Source organism: Oratosquilla oratoria, chromosome 41, assembly GCF_046742065.1.
Source record: "Oratosquilla oratoria isolate Oo_2021 chromosome 41, ASM4674206v1, whole genome shotgun sequence".
In the NCBI taxonomy this organism is placed as follows: Eukaryota; Metazoa; Arthropoda; class Malacostraca; order Stomatopoda; family Squillidae; genus Oratosquilla; species Oratosquilla oratoria.
In genome coordinates, this window is record NC_134817.1 from 43,968,456 (window position 1) to 43,988,455 (window position 20,000).

Consider the following 20,000-nt stretch of genomic DNA (forward strand, 5'->3'; position numbering starts at 1 on the left):
ACAATCATTGTAGAGTATTGAGATATTGAAGTATGATGATAAGAAATTGATGATGAAGTGTGTTTAATTATTGTGATGTTTATTAAATTGAAGATGAAGCGTGTTTAGTTATTGTAATACAATTTGCAGAAAACACACACACCACACCGTCTGTATGTGAACACCAAAACGAAGGGAAGTGTGCGACCCTTCGAGGCGGTGCGAGGACATATATATATATATGTATGTATGTATATATATATATATATATATATATATATATATATATATGTATGTATGTATGTATATATAATTTGTCACACTTTATTTTTCCACAAATTTTTCCTTACATTTATTAGTATAAAGATATCACTCCCACGTTTTCTTTTGTAATCACACATAAAGCACACACCCATGCATCACCATCACATATTCTATCATGCATTAACCTTATGGTACAGATATGATCAAGTCAGATGCCTTATATATCACCATTCACCCACATAACCACTATACTCTCAATGAGGACATAAATATATGCATGGCTCAACACCAAACACAGCCACACACTTCTATTAATAATTTGTAATTCCAAGCAATGGGTAAAATATTGATGTAATGTACAATAAACATAATATAAATCCAACCTGTCCTCTACGTAGTTGAAAATGCCAGGTCAGCAGTTTTGACCTGGGACGCCCAGCCCGTTTGGAGGACCACCAGTCTGGTCAGTGAGAGCCTCCGGCCCACTAGTTTGTAAAGTGTAGGAACTGTTAATAGAAGAGACTCAAAGACACTAAATAAGTTTCCTTAACCGTACCACTGGATAATACGAATGGCGGCAATGAATTCCACGCTACCCCAGTCCTCCGAAGAGTCTCTTAAGTCCTTTACCTTCTTTCACGAATGGTGCTTCACCCTTGCCGCCTACCGCACAAACACACCCAGTGACCGGAGTGTTATATTCCTCTCGAGCGCTTTACGAACATTTGTATCCGCTCCCACGTGCATTTAAGTGAGTGTTTATCAACGAGTATAAAACAGTGATCTGCATAAACTATCTTCACTATTCAGCCCGCTTGTCCACTGATATAGTGTTGGCAACACAATTTCCTGGTGCTCGGGGACAACGCACCCTCCCCTCAACATCCTTTTAGCCTGATCCAATCCCGACTAAAATCCACAGAGCTAATAGCCATCTTAACCCTCTCCACCAGCGGCCTGATTCAAACCCACGTACAGACTAAGTTAATCTCCATCGAGAGACACAGCGACGCGCTGCTTTCGTCGTAGTGTTTGCTTTTATTTTCAACATCGGAAATATTTATCAAATCATACCTTCCTTTGACTACTGAATAAATTATCTAATTAATTCCCACTGATCTATACCCCTCCTAACACAACCGTGCCTGCGACTATCCACTAATCATCCCCTCTTCCTCTCTTCCTATTCTCCCCAAATTTCTTGCTGGCAACCAGTGGTCATACCAAATCCCTAACTCTTCGTCCCCATCATATCTATACACTCTATTCCCACGAACTAATTTCTTTAACATATTTTAGACCAGTACCCCCACGATCGCCTGTTGTACCACCAACATACCACACACTTCACACCACCCCGCCACAATAGGATCGTACTTGCTCTCATCACCCTCTCTCTGACAACACTGGTCAACAAAATTTACAAAAATACCTGTCCCATAAGCAAAAGGAGGTGAAGTTGATAGATTTTTTCTGCTGATTTCAAATGTGTTTTCAGATTTTTTATCAGGCATAGTTTTTCTGCGATAGCATGTTAAATTTCAAACAATTGTTACTGATAAATGAGACTGATATATATGAAATTTAACTTTAAAATGTAGAAATGTATGATTTTCGAGTGTATTTTGTTTCTGGGAGATCCCTTTTTAGTGCCCAACAGTAATCAGCCAACATTGAGGAAAAGGCAAGAGAAGCAAGACAGAAATGGTTTGGACACGTTGAAAGGGGAGAGGATGATGAACCAAGGAAGAAGGTGATGATGGTTGAAGTTAAAGGAAGAAGAAGCGTCGGGAGATAAAGCATGAGATGAAAAGACGTAACAAGGTGTCACATAAAGAACATAAGACAGAAAGAGACTGCAAAAGACCATAAGGCCTATACTAAGTAGCTCCGTATCCATCACCATCTGTCATTCCCACCCATAAAGTTGCCTAATCATTTCTTAAAACAACTGATAGTTTCAGTGCTTACTACATAGTTACTAAGTCTATTCCGCTCGTCGACCTCCCTATTAGTAAACCAATTCTTACCTATCCCCTTCTTAAATCTAAATTTGTCCAGTTTAAATCCATTACTGCGAGTCCTGCCCTATTGTTTTAATATGATGACCTTATTTGCATCACCCTTGTTAAAGCTTTTGATCCACTTGAATATCTCTATTAGATCACCCCGCACTCTGCGTCTTTTCAGAGAGTGTAAGTTAAGTTGCCTAAGCATCTCTTCGTATGGTAAATTTCTGAGTCCATGTATCATTTTGGTAAATCTTATACAGGTCTTCAAGGTTCTAAAGGGAATTGACAACATCATAAGTGACAACATTTTCACACTGAATGAGAATCAGACAAGAAATAATGGTCTCAAACTGTGTGGAAGTAGATTTACTTTGTAAATGGGTCAAAACAACTTTGACAACCGTGTAGTTAATGAATGGAATAAACTTCCGGCATAGGTAGGGCAATGTAGTTTAGTTCGAAGCTTTAAGAATCATTTAGATAATCACCTAAGCAAGATGCTGTAATGACTGTAATTTATTCTATATAATTTGTTTGTTTTGTTATCATTTGTCTCTTTGTTTAGTATATCATTTGCTTGATTCTCATGTATTGTTAGTTATATGTCAATTTATCATATATACTACTTACCTGTTTGCTTATTATTTAACTATACCTGTGCATTTACTTATGTATTTTATTTATTATTTATATTATTACAGTTTCTATTTATTCATTTGTTTATTTATTTATTTATCTAATATTATTATGAATTTTTTGCATCCGACCTAGATGCGGACCAAAAGGTTTCCTGTCGGCATGCTCCGCCTTTTTGATTCTTTGTGTGTGTGTGTGTATATATATATATATATATATATATATATGTGTATATATATATATATATATACCTACGTACATACATGAATGTCAGTTGAGTAGTAAGCGTCATTCAGGTCAGGTCAAACTAGGGTAGCAGCTTCAAACAGTGAGGTGGCCAATGGTTGTGTTTCAGTGATCGGTCCCGAAGAGGTACAATCTCTACGTAGTAATAAATTGTAGCCTTAGAGACAATTGTTGAGTCCCCTAAAGAGGATAATCGAGTTCTTAATTCGAAGGCCCAAAACACGGACGACAAACCATTTTTACAACCTGTGTGGAACACGGTGACAAACAAAACAGGGAGAGATGGTAAAAATACTCACTAGGCCCGCTTGAATGCTGAAACACTTTTCAAGCTCTCGCGGGTCTACAAAAAGAAGAAACGAAGAAGATACAAGAGAAGAAGGGTAGGGCAGTCGCTATATCCCTGCTCACAGGTAAGATTTTGGCTGTAAGGAATATTCAAGTGAGGTATTTAGATAGGGCCTTCTTCGACAAAGATAAGAAGCATAGGACCTATGTGTGTTTACCCGGGACAGGGGTAAGTAATATTAGAGAAGGATAGAAGAGTGTATAGTCGGGGACGGTGTAAAACCCATACTTTGTTTGAGTGCTGGGGGAAATGACATAAGTAAGTTAGGGAGTGGGGAGTTGTTTGCGCTGTTCCGGGATGCGCTAGATAAGATTAGGGATAAACGAGGGGTTCTTGTTGTATGTGTAATCCTTACAAGGCGTGGAGTTGGAGGCATGTGGCATTCCAGGGCTATTGCAATGAATTGCAGACTGGCAAAACATTGTAATGCTAATGGATGGGCATTTGTCGACAATTGGGTTCGGTTTTACGGTAAGAATAATCTATATGCAAGGGACGAGGTGCATTTGCCACCCAAAGGATTTCGGCTTCTTGCTGAATCCCTTGAGCGAGAAGTATTAAATTTTTTCGGGTAGATTACGTGGGAGACAGGGAGTAAGTATCCCAATATAGTTTAGATAATAGAAACAGCTCAGGGAGGAACTGTGAAAAGAATCGTCTAATCAGGTGGAAGGAGGATAAGCAAATAGTGTACTGTACAAACAACAGATCCGTAATAGATAAATCTTATCTGCTGCGAGTTGATATTTCAGCTATTACTGAATCTTGGAGAAATATGGCTGATAGATATTTCCCTCTGAAAATCGAGATAGAGGAATATATATATTTTTTTCACAAGGATAGGCTTGGCAGAAGTGGGGGGTAGTAGCACTTTCGTTAAAAATACAACAAACTGTATTGTCAACAATCTGATTAGGAAAGAGGATAGTACAAATTCTATTTGGGTGGAGATTAAAGGCAAGAATAAAAACTTATTACGTAGACCTCCTAACCTCACTATTGAGCAGATTGACCCCCTGGTTTATGAAATTCAGAGAGCGTCTCAGTACAAAAACGTTGTGATCATGGGAGATTTTAATTATAGAAACATTGACTAGGAAATTTTAGTATGATTAGGAGGCGCAAATTTTCTTAGATGTGGTGCAGGATAATTTCCTAAAACAAATGATTACCGATCCTACGAGGGGAGAGAATACTCTGGACTTACATAATAATGATCACCTAATGAGAAACGTAAAAGTGGTTTTATCAATCATCAAGAAATAAGATATAATGTTGTTTGGGAATAATTCAATAGTACGGATAACGTTCTAGTACCGGACTTCAGTATATCACATTTTGATGAGATGAGAAAGTATTTAAGACATTTGATCACTTACGAGACCGACCCATGTGGCTGCGACGTGGTAAGATGCACGGTCAGTCTGCACGTCATTAGCACGGTCAGGAGTCGGGTCACGAAGGTTAATATGCGTACTTTGGTTCATGTTACTTACAAGCGTAAAGTCAACAACCCGGTTTGCGATTTGAACGAAAAACACAGTAACCTAACAGATTTAAATCTAAATGCACAAAATAAATTTATTCCCCTCAAGTCAATACTGAAGAATAGTAATAATCCCAAATGGATGATGGACAGGCTGAATTATGACATTGGAATGAAAGGAGGACTTTACGCAAGAATAAAAAATGGGGAAACACATCTTACATTCAAACATAACGATATAGCTGGACTGGTTAAAAAGAACACTCGCACAGCGAAACGCAACTATGAAAATAAGGTTGCCAGACAAACTAGATCCAACCCAAAGGGGCTTCTTTCATCTCTACAGAGCAAAAAATAAGGAAAGGATAGGCCCAATTAAAAACGACGAAAGTGTCATGATGTAATCGAAAGAAATTAATGAGTGAGGCATTAACAAATGTTTTATCTCGGTATTTAATAAGAAGAGGTTAGATAATGTACCTGGTTGCGATCCGATTTTCAGTGGGGATGAAGAAAGTAGACTAACAAATATCAGCATTAGTAAGTTAGTAGTAGTCAAACAGATTGAAAGACTTAAAGCTACAAAATCCCCGGGTCCAGACGAATTTTTTCAGAGACTACTTAAGGAGTGTAAATTTGAAATATGCAACCAATTAACAGAAATGATTAACTAGTCGGTAGATATTGGTTTTGTGCCTATTGCTTGGGGCAAGCAAATTTGTTCCTGTTTTCAAAAAGGGAGATAAATCGTCTATATGCAACTACAGGCCAATCACTTTGACATCATTTATAGGAAAATGTTTGAATCAATAATTAATAGCTAATAGAATCAGAATTCATATCGAGAGACATAATTTGATTAGTGACTCACAGCATGGTTTCTCCAAGGTAAGTCACTAATGTACATAAGGCGTCATATAATAATGATAGTTACGATGTTATTTACCTTGACTTTAGCAAAGCGTTCGAAAAGGTTCCCCACCAGAAGCTACTAAAAAACAAAAAAACAAAAAAAAACAAAAAACATGGTAGAAAACGTGTTAGAATAAATTAGAGCTTGGATCAGTGACAGAAAACAGTGGGTCATCATAATTAGTGTAAAATTCAAATGGGGAGTGTTTCTAGTGGAGCTCCCCAGGGCTCGGTTTTGGGTCCATTATTGTTCATTATGTACATAAGCGACTTGGACAATGGGATTAAGAGTGATATTAGTAAGTTTGCGGACGACACTAAAATAGAACATCTAATTAGTTCAGGAGACGACGCCGAGATTCTTCAAGATGATTTTAACAAATTGATCACATGGTCGGTGAAATGATGAATGGACTTAAATGTCTCAAAGTGCAGTGTGTTAAACGTAGGGCTACACAACCCCGAAAACTGAGTGCGAGAAAGACTTGGGAGTTCTAGTGAGTCCTGACCTTAAATTCAAGAGAAAGTGCATTAGCGCCAGGAATAAAGCTAATAGAGCATTAGGTTTCTTTGCTAGGACGGTTACGAATAGAAGTGCAGAGATAATTTTCAAATTCTATCTAGCGTTAGTTAGACCCATCCTTGACTATGCGGTACATTTTTGGTCCCCGTCTTATAGAAAAGGTATCAATTCACTAGAAACACCACAGGAAGGTATGACCAGAATGATACATAACGAAGAGAGGCTTAGGCACCTTAACTTATACTCTCTGGAAAAACGCGGAGTGCGGGGTGGTGTAATAGATGTGTTCAAGTGAATCAAAGACTTTAACAAGTGTAACACAAACAATGTCATCATATTAAGATAACAGGGCAGGACTCGCAGGAATGAATTTAGATTGGACAAATTTAGATTTAAGAAGGGAATAAGAAAGAATTGGTTACTAATAGGGTGGTCAACGAGTGGAATAGGCTTAGTAACCATGTGGTGAGCACTGAAACTATCGGTTGTTTTAAGAAATGGTTAGACAACTTTAAGCATGGGGATGACAGATGGTAATAGACATGGAACTGCCTAGTTTAGGCCTTATGGTCTTTTGCAGTCTCCTTCATTCCTATGTTCTTATGGTCACACACACACACACACACACACACACACACACACACACACACACACACACACACACACACACACACACACACACACACACACACACACACACACACACACACACACACACACACACACACACACACACACACACACACACACACACACACACACACACATACACACACACACACAAACACACACACACACAAACACACACACACACACACACACACACACACACACACACACACACACACACACACACACACACACACACACACACACATTTACACACATAGACGCACATATGTACGGCCAAACACATACAGTAAAAGGAGCGAGAGAGAGACTTAGAGATATTGAAGATAGAGACACAGAGACCCAAGCGAACATTGTGCAAAGGATTATAATCGCTAGAGAATATATGTGTTGCCATTTCTAATAGAAGTGCTGCAACTCATTCATACATATACATACAATCGAGGTCAAGATAACAGACCTTCACACAGTCTTGTTTATTCAGATCTCCCACCTCTCTTGTCTACACACCAAGATGCAACCAAAGACAAACAAGCGCACTGCATCTGTAAACAGAGAAACAAACGTAGGCAATGATTAAAACTGTGTTAAACAATCTGGGAGTAAACAACCAGCTAACGAACATTCCAGCAATCAAGAGAGCAAATAAACAAACCTTTAGTAGTGTCATCATATGTGAATTCCAGTTCCTATAAATTGTTAAGCATTAAGAGGCCATCGGCCGTTAGGTTACCAATCCTTGGAGAGAGGCCAGAAAAACATCGTTCATGACTCAGCTCTATCATTCCAATAGATTACTTATTAAGCACAGCATTTTCCCGCCCAATCACGGTGGCACATGTTGAAGAACTCTCATATCCTTTACTCTCAAAAGAAATTACCACTAGAGATGGAAATTGCACTCGTATATTAAGTAAAAAAAAAGAAAGAAAAAAAAAAAAAGAGATATCAATGTAAGAAAGAAAGGAAGAAGAAGCAGGGTTTCCCCTCTCAGGCCGTAAGCCACTTTCGTATGAATCAAAAAGCAACATTCAAAGGAAACAAAAAACCTAAAGCCGAAAGGGGCCCGAGGGCCTTTTCCAGGGAGAGTCCGGAGTGAACGCCTCAGATAATGTAGCGTTGCCGATTCCGGGAAGAGAAGGAAGAGGAGGAGGAAGGAAGAGCGCTGGGAGGAAAGTGGAGAGGAGACGGGTAAGTCCCAGAGGACTGCCTGGTAAATGGGTTATGGCTCCGGGATTTGGGTAATATTAGTGAACTGGATTGGCCCCGGCAAGATGGCGGGCCTTATGCCTCTGCCCCGGTTCGGAAACCTCTCTCCCGCTCCTCCTCACCCTCTACTCTTACCCGATCTCGTCCTTCCACTCTCGTCCCACGGTCAAAAATTTCACTGTTGCGTACAAACCACAGTGACCTTCTTCTCCCTTCTCAGCCTTATCCTCTATTCCAACCCAACTGCCTTCATATATCCTCCCTCCGTTAAGAGCACTTGTTCAGAAGAAGGGGTCGCTGAATCTCAAGGAAGAAGTCACAAACGAAAATTTAGTAATAGTCAATGAACACCAACAAATCTAATTTGGTATTAAGGTCATCTTACGAAAACTAAGATATGTGTGTTAAGGAAATATAGGCTTGAGAAAACAAAGTAGGAAGCCTTAATTTCAAACATCATCATCCAACTCTATTCCTGTGGTCCTGACCCACATATTCCCACCCCACATTTCCCACCCTGAGTTATGTGGAACATTTGTATCTGCGAGAATGACATTTTATAGACTATAAGGTTGAATTTAGTTACTAGAAGGAATCAGTATTGACCAAAACCAGACGATCTTGATTGGTTGATAAAATATTGTGATTTAAAAAGTCTGCTGACTTGATATATCAATTGCGAAATTAGCATTTCCTTTCTTGGAAACAATATTGATTTAAAGAGGTGGGGACGTTGAGAGAGTAAAGAACAGATTAAAGGAAGGTGGTATAAGAGGAAAAAAAGGAGAGTAGAAATTAAGAGTGATCAACTTTTATCTATCTGTTTATTTGATTGCTTATCTACTTATCAATTTGTTTGATAATTTTATATCATTATTACATCAATTAATTGTTTTACTTATTCTATTAATTATAAGACCTATCTATATGTTTTTCTGTATATTCATCTATTTATTCATTTACTTATTCATTTATCTATTTCTATCAATTATTAGTATTATTTGTTTATTTATTTATTTATTTATTTATTTATTTATTTATTTATTTATCTATTTATTTGTTTATTTATTTATTTATTATTTATTTGTTTATTATATATTTATTCATTCATTTATTTATTTATCTATTTATTTATTTGTTTGTTTATTTATTTATCTATTTATATATTTATCAATTATTTTATTATTTATCTATTTATTCATTTATTTATTAATTATCTATCTATTTATTTATATTTATTTATTTATTCATTTATTCATTTATTCATTTATTCATTTATTCATTTATTCATTTATTCATTTATTCATTTATTCATTTATTCATTTATTCATTTATTCATTTATTCATTTATTCATTTATTCATTTATTCATTTATTCATTTATTCATTTATTCATTCATTCATCTATTCATCTATTCATTTGTTCATTTGTTCATTTGTTCATTTGTTCATCTATTCATCTATTCATTTATTCATTTATTCATTTATTCATTTATTCATTTATTCATTTATTCATTTATTCATTTATTCATTTATTCATTTATTCATTTATTCATTTATTCATTTATTTGTTTATTCATTTATTCATTCGTTTATTTATTTATTTATTTATTTATTTATTTGTTTATTTATTTATTTATTTATATATTTATTTATTTATTTATTTATCTACTTATCTATTTATCTATATATCTATTTATTTATTTATTTATTTATTTATCTATTTATTTATTTATCTATTTATCTATTTATTTATTTATTTATTTATTTATTTATTTATTTATTTATTTATTTATTTATTTATTTATTTATTTATTTATTTATTTATTTATTTATTTATTTATTTATTTATTTATTTATTTATTTATTTATTTATTTATTTATTTATTTATTTATCTATTGATCTATTATCTAATCCTATATCTATTTTAATTCATTTATCTATATTTTTTGTCGAAATTAGTCTTTAAACAGTACCTCATACTAAGCGGTTTAAGCTTTAGAAACAGCTTTTACGTACGCTGTAAGTCATTGCAATTCCTTTGCGAACTGTACTTACACATTATAGCTCCTGTAGATTAACATATTCAAAATATCGTGTATATGTATATTATCTAAGTAGATAATAGTAATGAAATACTAAACAAATCTGAATCACTTTTGGTCATAGTTTTTTTTTTATCAATATCGTCTGTACTTTTTTATTTATTATAATCTTATGCTGGTAGTGAGTGGTGGGAAGAGGAATGAAAGAAGGTTTTAGAAGAGAAGAAGCAAGAATTTACAGATTGCTTACAAAATAAGATAAGGGAAATATGAAAGGTACAATGAAAAGAGAAGTAAACATAAGATAAAGGAGACTAATAGGAGAGCCGATGTGAAATAGGGTAAGAGTATGAGAAAAAAATTGAAGGTAATAAAAATATGTTTTGGAAAGCAATTAAGAGAGGAATAGGAAGCGAATCAAGTAGAGAAGAAAAGGTAAAAGGTGCAGATGGAGAGATGATAATGGAAGAGAGGGCAGAGAGATGATAGTTGAAGAGACGGCACTATGAGGAAGATGGGCAGAGTACAAGTATTTTAGGGAGTTGCTAAATGTGAAGGAGGATAGTAGGGGGTGGGGGGAAGCTGTTGCAGTGAAAAGTGCAAAGAATGATGAATAGGGAGAATGGAGAAGAAATAAGGAAATATGAGCTAAAGGCAGTTGTTAAGATGATGAAAGTGGATGGCTGCCATGCGGAATGTCTAAAAAAGAGAGGTACAGTGATGGTAGACTGGCTGATGAGGTTATTTAATATTTGTTTTGAAGAGAGTAGAGTGCCGGAGGAGTGAAGGAGTGCCTTTACAGGGGAAAGGGGAAAAAGTGTGAGCGCATTAGTTTTGGAGGGTCAGTTTGTTAAGTGTAGTTGGGAAGGCTTATGGGAGCGTTTTGATTGAGAGGATTAGAAGAGGAACAGAGGGAGTAGTTGGTGAATAACAGTGTGCCTGTATGGTTCCACTTTACAAGGGAAAGGGGAACAAGTGTGAGTGTAGTAGTTTTAGAGGGGTAAGTTTGTTAAGTTAAGTGTATTTGGGAAGGCTTATGGGAGCGTTTTGATCGAGAGGATTAGGAGAGGAACAGAGGGAGTAGTTAGTGAATAACAGTGTGGGTTTAAGACAGGTAGGGATTGCGTGGGTCAGATTTTTATGGTAAGGCAGATATATGAGAACGCTTTAAGAGAAGGTAAGTATGTTTTTTGGGCTTTTATGGATTCGGAAAAGACTTATGGCAGGGTAAACAGGAAGGTATTGCAGGTATGTGGGATAAGAGGAAATCTGTTAAGAACAGTCAAGAGTTTTTACGGGAGTAGTAGAGATGGTGTTAGAATCAGATATAGGGAAAACAGTTTGAAGTAAAGGTGGGACTTTACCAGGGATGTGTTATGTCGCTTTTACTGTTCAACTTTTATATGAATGGGGTGGTGCGAGAGGTGCAAGGGTATTGGGTCTGAGATTGGAGATGGTTAAAGAAAATGGAGAAAAGTGGGAGATAAGCCAGTTGTTGTTTTCTGACGCCATTGCGCTTGTTGCAGGATCAGAGGGAGTATTAAGGAAGCTAGTGACAGTTTGGGAAGGTGTGCGAAAGAATGAAGTTGAAGATAATTGTGGGTAAAAGTAATGTGGAGAGATGTACAAAGAGAGAATGTGGCAGCAAACTGAAAGTGAATATTAAGGAAGAGAGACGGGAGGAAGTGGATAGTTTTAGATACTTGGGCGCAAATATGGCGGGAAAGAGAGGAGTGGAGGTGGTAATAGAATGTAGATTGAGAGAAGTGAGTAAATACCTTGGGGTATTAAAAAATATAATGAGAAATTGACGTCTAGGAATGGATACTAAGAGGAGATTGTATAAATGAATGATTGTGCCAACAGCACTGTATGGAGCAGAAGCATGGAACATAAGAAATGAAGAGAGGAAGAGTTTGGATGTGTCTGAGAGGAGGGGCCTGAGAAGTATGATAGTGGTTACTAGGCTGGATAGAGTAAGAAAAGAGGAGGTGAGGAGGAGAACGGGTATGGAAAGGGAGTTGAGATATAGTATTGATAAAAAGGTATTGGGATGATTTGGACACATGGAAAGAATGAGCAAAGAAAAATATGTAAAATAGGTGTGGAAAACAGAGGTGGAAGGAGTGAACATGAGGGGGCGACCATGGATGAAATGAATGGATAGGGTAAAAGGGGCACTGGGAAAGAAGGGGATGGCTGTTGAGGAAGGACGGGAGAAGATAGGGGTGAATAGAAAATGGTTGTGTATGGATGAGGCTATGATGCATGGGAGTGGGTGGGGAATGGGGGCGTGAGGGAGTATGTGTGAAAAATATTTTGACGCAGCCCGAAGGGATTTCTCCCCGTCTTCTCTTTTTCTGCATGAGGGGACGGACAGGGGCTGGGTCACCGATCAAATTAAGCGGCATTGGTGTGAATGTGCTGTCTCTTGCTACACTATTTCTGACCTAGGGAGGAAGGCGAGATGCAGAGATGACTCGTCATCTAGGAGGAGCCAAGATAAGAGGAAGGTGGGGGGTGGTGAATGAGAGTGACGCATGTGGGGATGGAATGAGTGGGAATGGATTTTATTCCTTTGGTTTTTGGCTACCTCCATTGTAAAGGGAAAAAAGTCTTTGGTATATGCATGTATGTATGTATGTATGTATGTATGTATGTATGTATGTATGTATGTATGTATGTATGTATGTATGTATGTATGTATGTATGTATGTATGTATGTATGTATGTATGTATGTATGTATGCATGCATGTATGTATGTATCTATAATGTTTTGCTAAGATAATACTTTTTTATTATCGTCATCTATAATTTTCTGTTTATAACATTCGTCTACACTTTTTCATTTATTACTGTTATCTTATGGTGTGGTTCACAAACCTGAAACTGCTCAGCTTCTTGGCATTTCTGCCATATCTTAACGGACAGGCGTGGAAGTAAGAGATAGAATTCTTTAAAGTTTATTAAATTTTCACGGGGACTCAGTCCTTTTGGATTATGTAGTGAAAATATGCTCTGTGATCAGAGCCAGTTTTTTCAAAGAGTTTTCTTTTGAAATCGTTCTGTATGTGCGTGTGTCCATATAGGTATATGTATATACATGTACACACACACACACACACACACACACACACACACACACACACACACACACACACACACACACACACACACACACACACACACACACACACACACACACACACACACACACACACACACACACACACACACATACTCTCTCTCTCTCTCTCTCTCTCTCTCTCTCTCTCTCTCTCTCTCTCTCTCGGTGGCACGGTTGGTAGAGTCCCCGATTGTCAGTACGGCGGTACCGGGTGCGAATCCTGCCCAGGGCTAAATTATTTCAGTATCGCTGCGCTTCGAGTCGTTACCCCAACTCTCGTTGGTGGGGAGTTTGGTGTGAGTGTGCGTGTAAGATTATAGGATTACCCATAGATCGGTCATACGAACTCTGAGCTCTCTTCTGGGAGGAAAATAGCAGTCCATCACGGGTCCAACACGTGATCCTAAGACCAAAGGAAAACACACACACACACACACACACACACACACACACACACACACACACACACACACACACACACACACACACACACACACACACACACACACACACACACACACACACACACACACACACATATATATATATATATATATATATACTATAATAAAGTAGTAGCTTCTGTCTGTCTGTCTGCCTGTCTGTCTGTTTGTTTGTTTGTTTGTTCACAAAATCCTCCTGGGTTTTTGGAGATAGACCCCATAACCATATATATTCTGATACCCTATCACTCTAGGGACTTGGATAACTATATCTAATTTCCCAAGAAATATTATCATGGCTAGGGTATGGTTTGGTAACACGCTACCAATGTAGTTTCCCCTTAACACGATTGGCATTTTGTGATGAAAAATTACTATGATTAAGCAAACCATTGTGAGTGTTTATAGATATTATTTATATTTGTAAAATTCATTCTGCCACAAACTATGATAGGTTTTGTAAGGAGAAACCATGTAAATGTAAAATGATTGTATACATTTACCAAATGTTTAAATGTTGGTTATCTTTATTTTACTTTTTCGCGGGCAGTAATATATTCGAGTTCAAAGATCATAAGAATTTGGCTCAATTCTTCTTCTACGGCTGAATATATTTTATTTCCAAAGGGCGTCTCCCGCCTCATATTGAGTTTTTTTTTTTTTACTTTGTTTACATTTTATTCGTGTTACATTTCTTTGAGTTATATTGATACGTGTAACTTTTCTCCACAAATTCTATCAAAATTAGAATAATCATCATATGCCCGCAGCAAAGCGTGGATAATTTGGCTAGTATATATATATGTATATATATATATATATATACATTCATATATTATATATATATGCATATATGTATAAACACACACACACACACACACACACACACACACACACACACACACACACACACACACATATATATATATATATATATGTATATATATATACTTGAATATGTACATATATGATCATTGCTGTGATACACTCAATAATAAACGCTTTCTTTGTCAGTATTATATTGTTATATTTTCATCACTTCTAGTTTTCTTTCTGAATCATAGCATACAGTTTGACTTGCAAAATGAAGAACTTAAAATTATAATGCCTTAATGGGTCGAGATATTGCTCTCGCATATGTGAGCGCCTCAACTGAATAAAAGAGTATAGACGTGATAAGAGAACCTATGATATATCATATAAGATAATATTCTGCTTTGCTAGAATTGAATGCTCTTGGTGCAGAATGTTTAATTTAGTATCGTTAAGAACCACGAGGTACCGTAAACCCGGCCTCTCTTCACTTTCTTTTCTCTGTCTGATTTTAATGGCGTTCCGTAATGATGTCCCTAGCATGCCTTCTTGATACCTTAGATTTAAAACTAACTTCAGGAGAATCCTTAAGAGAATGGAAAAAGGGAAAAGACTCCTCTACCTTCTGGAGGAAGACCCAAATATTCCATTTATGAAAGAACTTCCGAAAATTCACAAACCAGGCATTAACCTCCAACCTATCACTTCTAGCATAGAGAGTGCACCACACAGACTAGCCAAGCAATTTGCCAAAACCCTTTCATCCTCCTTAGGTAGTATTAGCGGAACATACTTCAAAAATTGTATCGACCTTATAGAAAGACTGAACACAATTGACTTCACAGACCAACAACTGATAAGCTTTGACATTACTTCTCTCTATACTAACGTAACAATAGATGGTGCCCTTCGGGCTGTTAAAGAAACAGTAAAACACATTGACGCAGAGAACTTACCTATCAACAAGCTTGACTACTTGGAAGAAAGATGCATAAATTTTTGATAATCTATTTTTAGCAATCAAGAATATAAACAGCATGAAGGACTTCCAATGGGGTCTCCATTGAGTGAGGTGGCAGCATTGCTCTACATGGAAACATTTGAAAGAAAATATTTTCTACATATCATCCAGATAAATCCAAGTGGCCCCGTTATGTTGACGACATCCTCTTCATTGTACACAAAACAACCAACACAAGAAACCTACTAGAACAAATGAATAACGTAGACGATTGATAAAATTCGCAAGACGCTGAGATAGACAGGACTTATCATAGTAAATGACACAGGGAAAAGAATAAGACACTTAATCACAAAAAAACAAAACCAAGACGTGCCGCGATATTATCGTCTACAAATTTCCATGTAATGGATGCGACAGTCCAAACTATGGTGAGTCATACAGAGGACTTAACAACAGACTCAAGGAACAAAAAACGGACATTAGACACGATCGATAAACAAACGCTCTAGTTAAACCCATAGACACAGAGGGATATATACAGAACTGAGAGGGTTCCACTACCCTAGCAAAAAGTCTGCACAAAAAACAACGGAAACAATTGAATCTCTTTACATTGCCAATTGCAAAAACACAAAAAAGAGAACATGTGACTTGACATGGACAAAATCCACCTCAACACTTGCCCTCCAAGAATGGCTTCCGAGACCCACCGAATCTAAATAGATACCTTCTCTCACGCCCCTAACTGCAATCCTACTGAAGAGGATTGCAGTTTGCAATCGATATATAAAGATTCCCCGTCTCCAGTCTTTTCTACTCCAACATTGCCCTTAACGTGATTGACAAATGTGTGATTACATTTTTCACCTGTAATATATATATATATATATATATGTATATATATATATATAATATGTATATATATATATGTATATATATATATATATATGAGAGAGAATGTGGGTGGGGAAGGGCAAACGAAGATGTGTTAGGAATAGAGTTTATTGCCCTAACGTTGCGACCAACTTGGTCTTCTTCAGAGGACTACAGCATTACACGGTCTACCTAAAGTACATAAGGTAAATATCCCCATGAGGCCCATAACTTCAGGAATTGGTAGCGCTCCGCACAGACTAGCAAAATGTCTGGCAAAACCCCTTTCCAACGTCATCGGTTCCATCAGCGGGGCCCATTTAAGAAATTCTTCCGACCTGATCCAGAGACTTAAAGATCTAAATGTAAGTGATAAAAAGTTGTTTCTATTTTTGATGCCCTAGAAGCAGTGAAGAAAGTAACAACAGATATCGATGATGATATCCTTCCAGTCCCAAGATCTGATTATATAAAACTTATTTCCATGTGTGTCAAATTTGGATATTTTATGTTTAACAACATTTAATTTAAACAGATTAGAGGTCTCGCAATGGGGAGTCCATTATCTGCTGTCATGGCATGTTTATTCATGGAAGTATTAGAAATGGACAAATACATCGACATCATGGGAAGAGGTACCACTTGGTTAAGGTACGTGGATGACATAATCGTGGTGATGCCAAAAGGAACTAATATAGAAAATAAGTTGAGAAGACTCAACGCTGTGAATAAAGACATTCAATTCACAGTTGAACTAGAAAAAGAGTGTAAATTACCATTTTTAGACACGTTGATACACAGAGGTTCTCAACAGGTAAGTTTCTCGGTGTACAGGAAACCCACCAATAGGGACGACTTTGTCCATTACTTTTCAGCACAAAGCAGACGTGTTAAAACGGGTGTTCTAATAGGTTTCTTTCTCAGAGCTTTTCGTATCTGCAGTGAAGAACTCCTAGAGGATGAACTTACTTACATCAAGAATACCTTTAGGAAGCTGAAATACCCCGGAGGTTTGATCACCAGGACAATGAGGAAAGCCAAGAAGATCTACGATGGCTCAAACGTCCGGACCCCGGGAAAGGATAAGTCTCATTTTATTTCTGTCTCTAATTCTATAAACACCATAGCTATTGATGATTATTTGTTAAAAGGTGGAATAAATGTAGCAAAAATATCTTCCAATAAAATAGGAAAAATATTTAAGAAACATAATAATATTCGTAATAATCTCAGTGTCGTTTACCGTATTCCATGCAACGGTTGTCCATCATCTTACTTCGGTGAGTCAGGTCGAGGGATCAATAAACGCTTGAGTGAGCACAAAAACGATCTCAGGGCTCATAGAACATCTAACTCCCTGGTTCGTCACCTGGACAAATGTGGACATCTACCTGATTGGAACAACACAGAAATTCTACACGAGGGATTTGAGAAGAAAATGAGAAAAACTGTGGAAGCTGCACATATCGCCACCAACAAGAACAACAACGACAGAGATGGATTTAAATGCCTCTCGAAAGCAGCAAGTGTCCTAATAATTAAATCGTTAGCCAAAGGGAAAACATGACGCTCATACCTTGTCGGGTTCCCTCTCACTACGAATATAAGAATTGTGATCCGTCTGTAATGCTGTAGTCCTCTGAAGAAGACCAAGTTGGTCGCAACGTTAGGGCAATAAACTCTATTCCTAACACATCTTCGTTTGCCCTTCCCCACCCACATTCTCTTTCATTTGTCTGAAATAATCTTAAATATATATATATACATATATATATATATATATACATATATATATACTATATATATATATACACATATATATATGTGTATATATATATGTATATACATGTATATATATATATATATATAAATATACATATATGTATATATATACATATATATATATATATATATGTATATATATGTAAGTGCTCTATTACTCTCATCTATCCATGTGGAAGTCATAAAAATCCTATTATACTATATATACTTCCTTACTCAATATCTTTAAAGGAAAAAATGTGTGTAAATAGATCATCCATAGATGTTGAGAAGTTTACCACAGGAATCTCTTTAACGATGGCAGAAGTCACTATACTTACCCTACGTGCTTGGACAGCAAGGGCAGTTGACGGTCATTGGTATCCATTTGTGGATCTGCCCAGACCTATTTAGTCACGATGGTAACGTCGAGTTGAATACGCCGCGACAGAACACATTCGAAAGTTTAATGTCGTGAAATTATAGGTAACAGTGTATTAAGCCGACAAGGTATGGTGTCCGTGGATTATGCTAACGAGGCAATATAGCTTAAATATCTGGAGCAGGATGATACAGAGCCTCTTATGAGATTAGGCTGGGAAATTATCCTCTTCGACACGACATACTCGAAGATTTTTCCTCCTGAAGACGCCAGGCTATTTCATTCAGTTGGCATTGCAGAACATGGAGAAAGAGATGGATCTATGTATACGGGAGGTCTTTTTAGTAAAATAGACAGACTGCAAAAGATAGGTTGACGCGGCCTAAAGGGATGTATTTCGTATCTTCTTCATAATTTGTTTAGATTAGTTGAGGAGGGGGAACAATGTGGTGATGTGGTTTCAGTCAGACACACCTTTCATTGAACATGACATTCCAATAATCTTTAAATAAAAATTATATACCTAAACTGTAAATGCTGTGATCTTTTGCATTTACATATATATTGTGTATTTCCATATACTTGATACCGATAATTACCCACTTAAGCAGAGGGTTCTTCCTGTAAGTGAATAAAAATGTCTGGATGTAACCAGAATAAAATCTATATAGGTTCTCTCATAGCGAAAAATATGTGTATTATCGTTATGTTCCCTACTGAGTGTGCAAGCCAATTCAGAATTGGGGACTACTTTGTACATTGTGTTGTTTGTGTCTTGATCTTTGTTAATGCTCCTCTCCTTTATGGCTTTGGCTTTCTTCAAGGTTGCAAAGAGAAGACCAGTGAGGAAGCCTTTTTTTTTTTTTTTTTTTTTTTTTTTTGTCTCGGTGATATGATGCAGCTCGTCAGTGAGATATTCAAAGACGAAGACACAAGCAACACAATGAACAAAAGAATCCCCACTTCTAACTTGACCTGCACATTCAGTAGAGAACTCGGACACACAGGTGTCCGCATCACACGTGACGCAGGTAAGAACATTGGTGAACTCGTTAAATCAAAATTGGAACATATTAATTCCGATATTTTAGTTTACAGAATTCCATGTTCCATGCTCAGGGTCTGACTGTCCCTCTATTGGAGAAACTAACAGAGGATTATCCACAAGAATTAAAGAACACAGAGCCGATGTCCAACACCATCGCAGCACCAACGTGCTCGAGAACCATATAGACGAAAAAGGACATTTACCAAAATGGAACAAGCAAATATACTGCACAATAGTCCGAGTAAAAACCCAAGGAAAATTGTAGAAGCTGTGTACATAGCCACCAACAAATGCACA